The sequence below is a fragment of the Lissotriton helveticus genome, chromosome 7, assembly GCF_964261635.1.
Source record: "Lissotriton helveticus chromosome 7, aLisHel1.1, whole genome shotgun sequence".
Taxonomy (NCBI): domain Eukaryota; kingdom Metazoa; phylum Chordata; class Amphibia; order Caudata; family Salamandridae; genus Lissotriton; species Lissotriton helveticus.
Window position 1 is genome coordinate 1,099,443,989 of NC_136068.1, and position 6,000 is coordinate 1,099,449,988.

Sequence of the window (6,000 nt, forward strand, 5' to 3'; positions counted from 1 at the left end):
GCTTCTCTTGGTGTCTCTCGCTTACACTATTGCCTCTCCCACTCCTGGGTGACGTTACCTCCATCGATCCTTCCAACGCTCATACCTTGCACAATCCCGCGTGCACGATTGCCTCTCAAGGCACTGCTTGTACGATGACCTCTCGCAGCGAGGTTTAAAGCATTGCTCCTGAGTTCTATTTGCATTATTGCCTGCCGCGCCTGCTTGGCATGAATACTGGATAAGCACCGCCAGGACGTCCTCAGGGCATCACTCTTACAACGTTGCTGCTTGGCTAGGACCGTACTTTATCCTCCAAGTCAACTCAGTCCCAAAGAATGACTACCACCCCCTAAAATTGCTACAGGAAGTACTTCTCCCCTCTGCTCTCCTCTTACAATGTGTGCTGACTGTGGTGACTTTACACTTGGACACTGTTTTAGCTTGTAGACAGGGCTCCCTAGGAAGCCACTTGGCAACACATAGACTTGAAAATCACACTGCTTGACTTACATGTGTCGTCTCCGAAGGATAGATGTGACATGGTCCACAGTTCAACAACCAAACCTACTCTCAGGGTCGCCCACTGGTCACTGCATCTGACACCCACTACACTGGCACAATGGGCCACCTTCTTGCCAAGGTTCAAATAGACTGGTAGCTGATCTCTCCATGTGCAGGGATCTCACCTCCCCTTGAGACTCAAAGAGGATTCTCTTAGGTTCTAAAAAGGTCAGAAAATTCACTTCTTTCACCTGGTCAATGGTTGGTCACACATTTAAGCCTTCATCCTTGGTACCACATAGGTAGTGTGCATCCAGTACTTTAACTATAGGCGCTGGAAGCAAGGGTGTTGAGGGTGCTGCAGCACCCCCAGAAATAACCGTACCAGAGTGCAGAAGGTGAACGAGCAATAAAAATGCCTTTAAGTTTTGATGTGCGTTCCAAGACAGTGGAGTGGGCACATGTCAGGCTCTGTCTTCTGTCAAATTGCTGCTTATTCCTTTAACTGGAGATTGGTGTTTACTTTTCATTCTCGATACTAAACGAGACGATTTTTTTTAAAGGGAACTGTGTGACAATATTTATGAAGTACAGGAAGCGCGAAAGTAAAAATGTCTGTGAGATATTATTTTTTTCTAACGACATGTAAAATACCTGTGAACCTACTACACAAATATTTCAAAATATATTGGCAGACAATAAAGCACAAATGAAGCGCTTTGTTTTTTTTAATTCTAAAGTGAGATGGAAACAAACATTTTAATAGGATCAAATCAAGAAGACACTTAGTAATGTGCAAATGATAATTATTCTCTGACACCTTATTTCCACACGTTGTTTGTGGGCTATGTATTTTTATCAGGTAAACGTCATGCCCGTGCAAATTTAGCGGTCATTTCAATGAAAAATGTTCTGTCTGCAAATGTCAGTGCTCCCACACCATGCTTTAGTATTATTATATTTGTAACAGTGTTGCTTCAAAATGCACCGTCGGTTAGATACCACGCCCTTACCACGGTTCTGCTGTATGGGGGCTCATTTGCTACACTTGTTTTTGTGTGAGGTATGGATTTTTCACAATCCATTTGACGTGGGTGGTGTAAGACTGATGGCACCACGGCCAGTCTAAAGCTTCTACCAGCACCACTGTGTAAAACGCTTAAAAACTGCCTCTACTGCGATGGCCCCTATATACAAGGCTTTTCCAACCTCTCTTACAACTATGACAATGTCCAGGCTCAGGATTGGCAATTGAGATGGGAAGCTTTAAATTGTGTCGGTGAAGTTGGGGGAAGTCAAGATATTTCACCCTTTACAAAAGCAGACAAAGTTTACAGATTATGTAAAAGAGGAAATGTAATCTCACCCCGACTTGACCCAGAAGGCCCATTTGGTGCAGAAACAGCCAAAGGCTAGACACTTCGCTGAAGCTGAATGATACACCCATGAAGGGTGGACTTCTTGTGGCAGGTAATGAGTTGCTGTGTGGATGTGTCTATGGCCTGAGGGGACATTCAGGCTCCAAGTGGTGGTGGTTTCCCGTTTCCCTCTGTTTTTTTTATTATGAGTGACGTAGACAAATCCATTTTATTTCGCTGCCCAAGAATTTCTATTACTGATGGTATCGATAAATCGTAGAAATAAGATGAATTACAAGTTTTGGGGGAATAAAATGCAGGAATCTGTGTTACCATGACAGCCTATACCACCGCCCCCCACCCCCCACACACACACACACATTGCCTCCGTTACTTCTAGTGGGGAGGAATTGCCCTTGCATTGCTCCTGAACCGCAGTGGTTTAAGATCATGGCCCTGAGATTCACAGCCCTCAGTTGTGTCTGGGACCTTTTCCCACCACTGCACAAGTTCGCTAAGTCTCTTCCTTGCCAGTTTTTTGGCTCGTAAAGTTTTTTTTTTAATGTCGTGAACGTAGAAGATAAACCATTTTGCATCTTTGCCCCTCCCACTAACACTGGGGCGTGGATGCTACTGTTGACACGGTAGGACTTCCTGCGAGGCTGCACCTACAGAGTTTACAATACCCCTGGCTACTTTCTTTCCACCGCCTTTCTTCTGGGGGTTGAGGCGGTAGAACCGTGATTTGTGACGTTCCAAAGATCCCATATACATGAGATACAAGGTGCACACCATACATTCTCTCCTTGCAAAGCGAAGGCGTTACTGTGGGGGTGAATGTGGGACAAACAGAGGAGAGTGTTATGCGCGTTGTTGTTGCAGTCTGCCTCTGAGGAGCAGCATGTGATTTTGGCAGCAGAAAGTTCCCCAGTTAATGTCTCTCGTGTGTTAAGCACCTGGCAGAGTCTGCCCTCAAACCACAGGTGAAGTCAGCAGAGCAAAAAGATCCAAGTACGAGAAGTGTTTTTAAAAGTTACGGAGCAAAGCAAGGAGTGGTGGCTAAGTTACCTAAAGCCAACAACCAGTCGCATGTCTTACCATCAGCTTTGTGTGAGTTGTGGGGGTTGCGGTCAGCCTTCGGTGTGTCTCTTGTGTGCCAGGGCGATGTGTCGAGCCTTCGCTTTGATATTTTGTGAGTAGTCGTGTGGAGGGAAAATCAGAATCGGTGTTGTTGTATCCATGGATATTTCGTGTACTCGGTGTGGGATTGAGATTATGATCTGGGAGACGGAAACTCCTGGGCAGTGACTGCTGCCTCGAGCTCGGGGGCATGGACTGACTGGCATTCCATGGTTGCACGATGGGCTGACGGACATTCCCTGGCTGCCAGGTGGGTTGACGGACATTCCGTGCAAGGTGGGCTGACGGACATTCCCTGGCTGCAAGGTGGGCTGACGGACATTCCCTGGCTGCAAGGTGGTCTGACGGACATTCCCTGGCTGCAAGGTGGGCTGACGGACATTCCCTGGCTGCAAGGTGGGCTGACGGACATGCCCTGGCTGCAAGGTGGGCTGACGGACATGCCCTGGCTGCAAGGTGGGCTGACGGACATGCCCTGGCTGCAAGGTGGACTGACGAACATTCCGTGCAAGGTGGTCTGGCGGACATTCCCTGCAAGGTGGTCTGACGGACATTCCATGGCTGCAGGGTGGTCTGACGCACCCTGGCTGCAAGGTGGGCTGACTGACATTCCCTGGCTGCAAGGTGGGCTGACGGACATTCCCTGGCTGCAAGGTGGTCTGACGGACATTCCCTGGCTGCAAGGTGGTCTGACGGACATTCCCTGGCTGCAAGGCGGTCTGACGGACATTCCCTGGCTGCAAGGTGGTCTGAAAGGGTCGATTCTTCTTACCTGTAGTCTCGGCAGGAGCCGATCCGAGCTCAGCAGAAGCTGTCCGAGGAAACTGTACGGGTCCCAGCGAAAGAAGGCGCTGCAGCCTCTTGCCAGGGTCCGATAAACTGTCCTTGCACCCGGTGTCTCTGCCCCGGCTCCGTCTGCCCCCGCGGGTTCTGTCCACCCTGACCGTGCCGCCTGCCCTCTCTCCTCTCTGCAGCTGTGCTGTGCTGTGCGCGGTGCCTGCTCCCTCCTCCCACAGGTGGCTCTGCCCGGCCCAGCCCAGCCCCTGACATCAGCATGACATCAGCGCTGCCTCCAGCCCTTATCGGCGCAGCACACTCCCTGCCCGCCCCAGGTGATGCACTCCCTGCGCAGGCACGGCTCCTGCCCTCCCTGTACCTCCCAGGCACGGCTGCGGCTGGCGCACCAGCCCACCCTGCGCCTCCTTACTGGGCACGGCTCCAGCGCACACATGACCCACACTGCCCCTCTCCAGCATTGATTTATAGGATCTTATCTCCAGCAAGTCAGAGGTCCTCCCTATCGGAGGTGATGTATTTATTTCCCGTGGTTATCAGCCTGTGACACTCACACCAGCTCTTGGACGGGCTTTCACCCATTTATTTATTTCGCACCAGTCTGCCTCGCTTCCTGCCTCCATCCCTTCCTCCCTTCCTTCCTTTTTCTTTTTTCCTTTCTTTCTTTCTTTGGTTCGTTCTTTCTTTCTTTCTTTCTTTCTTTCTTTCTTTCTTTCTTTCTTTCTTTCTTTCTTTCTTTCTTTCTTGCCTTTCTTCATTCAACTTCGCTTTCATTCCTTTCACTTCTCTTTCAAACCTGAAAACCATATTACTGTTTTCTTTCCTTTTAAGGCTGCTCACTGAATTGGATTCAATAACAGGAAAGACCATTCCCTGAGCCTAGAGGAAGGATGGCTGTCTCTGGGTTCCTGCATCCCAAAAAAGTGCATCAAAAACACAGTTTAAGCAATGACTGCTATCTCGCCAAACAATTGTTTTCCTAGTTGTTTATCTGCCTCGAAATATGTTCCCAATAGTGTGTAGCTGTCTCTCTATTTCTCTCGCCCTCTCCCCCCTCTCTCTCTCATGTGACCTATTCACAAAGGCACACCTGCTCAAGAGTGAATCTACAGGTTTAGGTTTACTCTTACACTTTTAAGTAATTTTACTCCTTTGGGCTAGTCACGATTTATGGGCCTGATTCTCAAAGCTAAATGTATACTATACTTCTGAGGATGTTTACTACTTGTAGGTATTCACAAACTATGTGCAGAGTTTCATGACTCCACACTTCCTGTACTTATGAGTGTGGAGTTCTCCACACCTGGAAACTCTTTAGTTGGGACAGAGAAGGCACACATAAGGATAGGGAGTGGAGAGTCATAGAACTGTGCCCGTAGTTTGTGAATACCTAAAAGTAGTAAACTTACACAAAAGTGTAGGTTCACCTTTGTAAATCACGTCCTCAGATGTAAAGTTCCTCAAAAGTATACACTTAAATATATTCACCCCCTAAAATAGGGAGTGGAACTCAACATAAGTGTATGCTTACTACTGCCAAAACGGAGCAGTAGTAAATCCAACACCTCAAATGGCAGGCACTGGTACTGCAGCACCCTCAGATTAAACAATAATGACGGTAAGGTGTTCAAATAAACTGCCCAGGAAATAACGTTAGATTGAATTACATTATTTAATTAGTTAAAAATGTAAATATATTTAAATTAATATTAAGCTTAGTTACCCTTATTTCCAGAATGATACATTTTTTTTGTAGGTATGCAACTCAGAGCAAGGACTTTATGTGGGAGTAACTGCTACCTTTTTATTTAACCCACAGAATGTGTCAAAGTTGTTGTACTGAATCCAGTAAATTTGGAGCTCTCTTCTTCCGGGCAAACATCCCTGTGCATAAACCACTTCATATTACACAAAAGGCACCGAAATTCCTCTAAAACCATTTCTCCACCTTTCCCCTGAGCAAGGAGACAAGCGACTGCTCAACTCTATACTAGCGTTGAAAATGATTTGTGGTCCTGTTTGAACAGAACATCTCTGGAACTCACTTCCTAGTGACAACCTGACATTCAGGGAAACCATGAAGAACTTGTCTGTACTAAAGTGCCAGCAGCATTTTTAGCCCCACACTAATTCAGATTAATCGAAGCCTGTCCATCCAAGAGGCACGTCGTAACCTGGACTGGGTGTAAAAGATAAGGACTACCGCATACACACAAGAACCTTC

General features: G+C 47.4%; 1 protein-coding gene across 1 annotated transcript in view; it reads right to left on the reverse strand.

Annotated features, from left to right (window-relative positions):
- The window catches only part of GPRC5C (G protein-coupled receptor class C group 5 member C), a 133,720-nt gene extending 129,503 nt beyond the window's left edge, over positions 1-4,217 (reverse strand). The window contains exon 1 of the mRNA XM_078654235.1: positions 3,754-4,217. The gene's annotated coding sequence lies outside the window, so the exon portion shown is untranslated. The remainder of the gene's footprint in view (positions 1-3,753) is intronic.
- Positions 4,218-6,000: the final 1,783 nt, after the last annotated feature.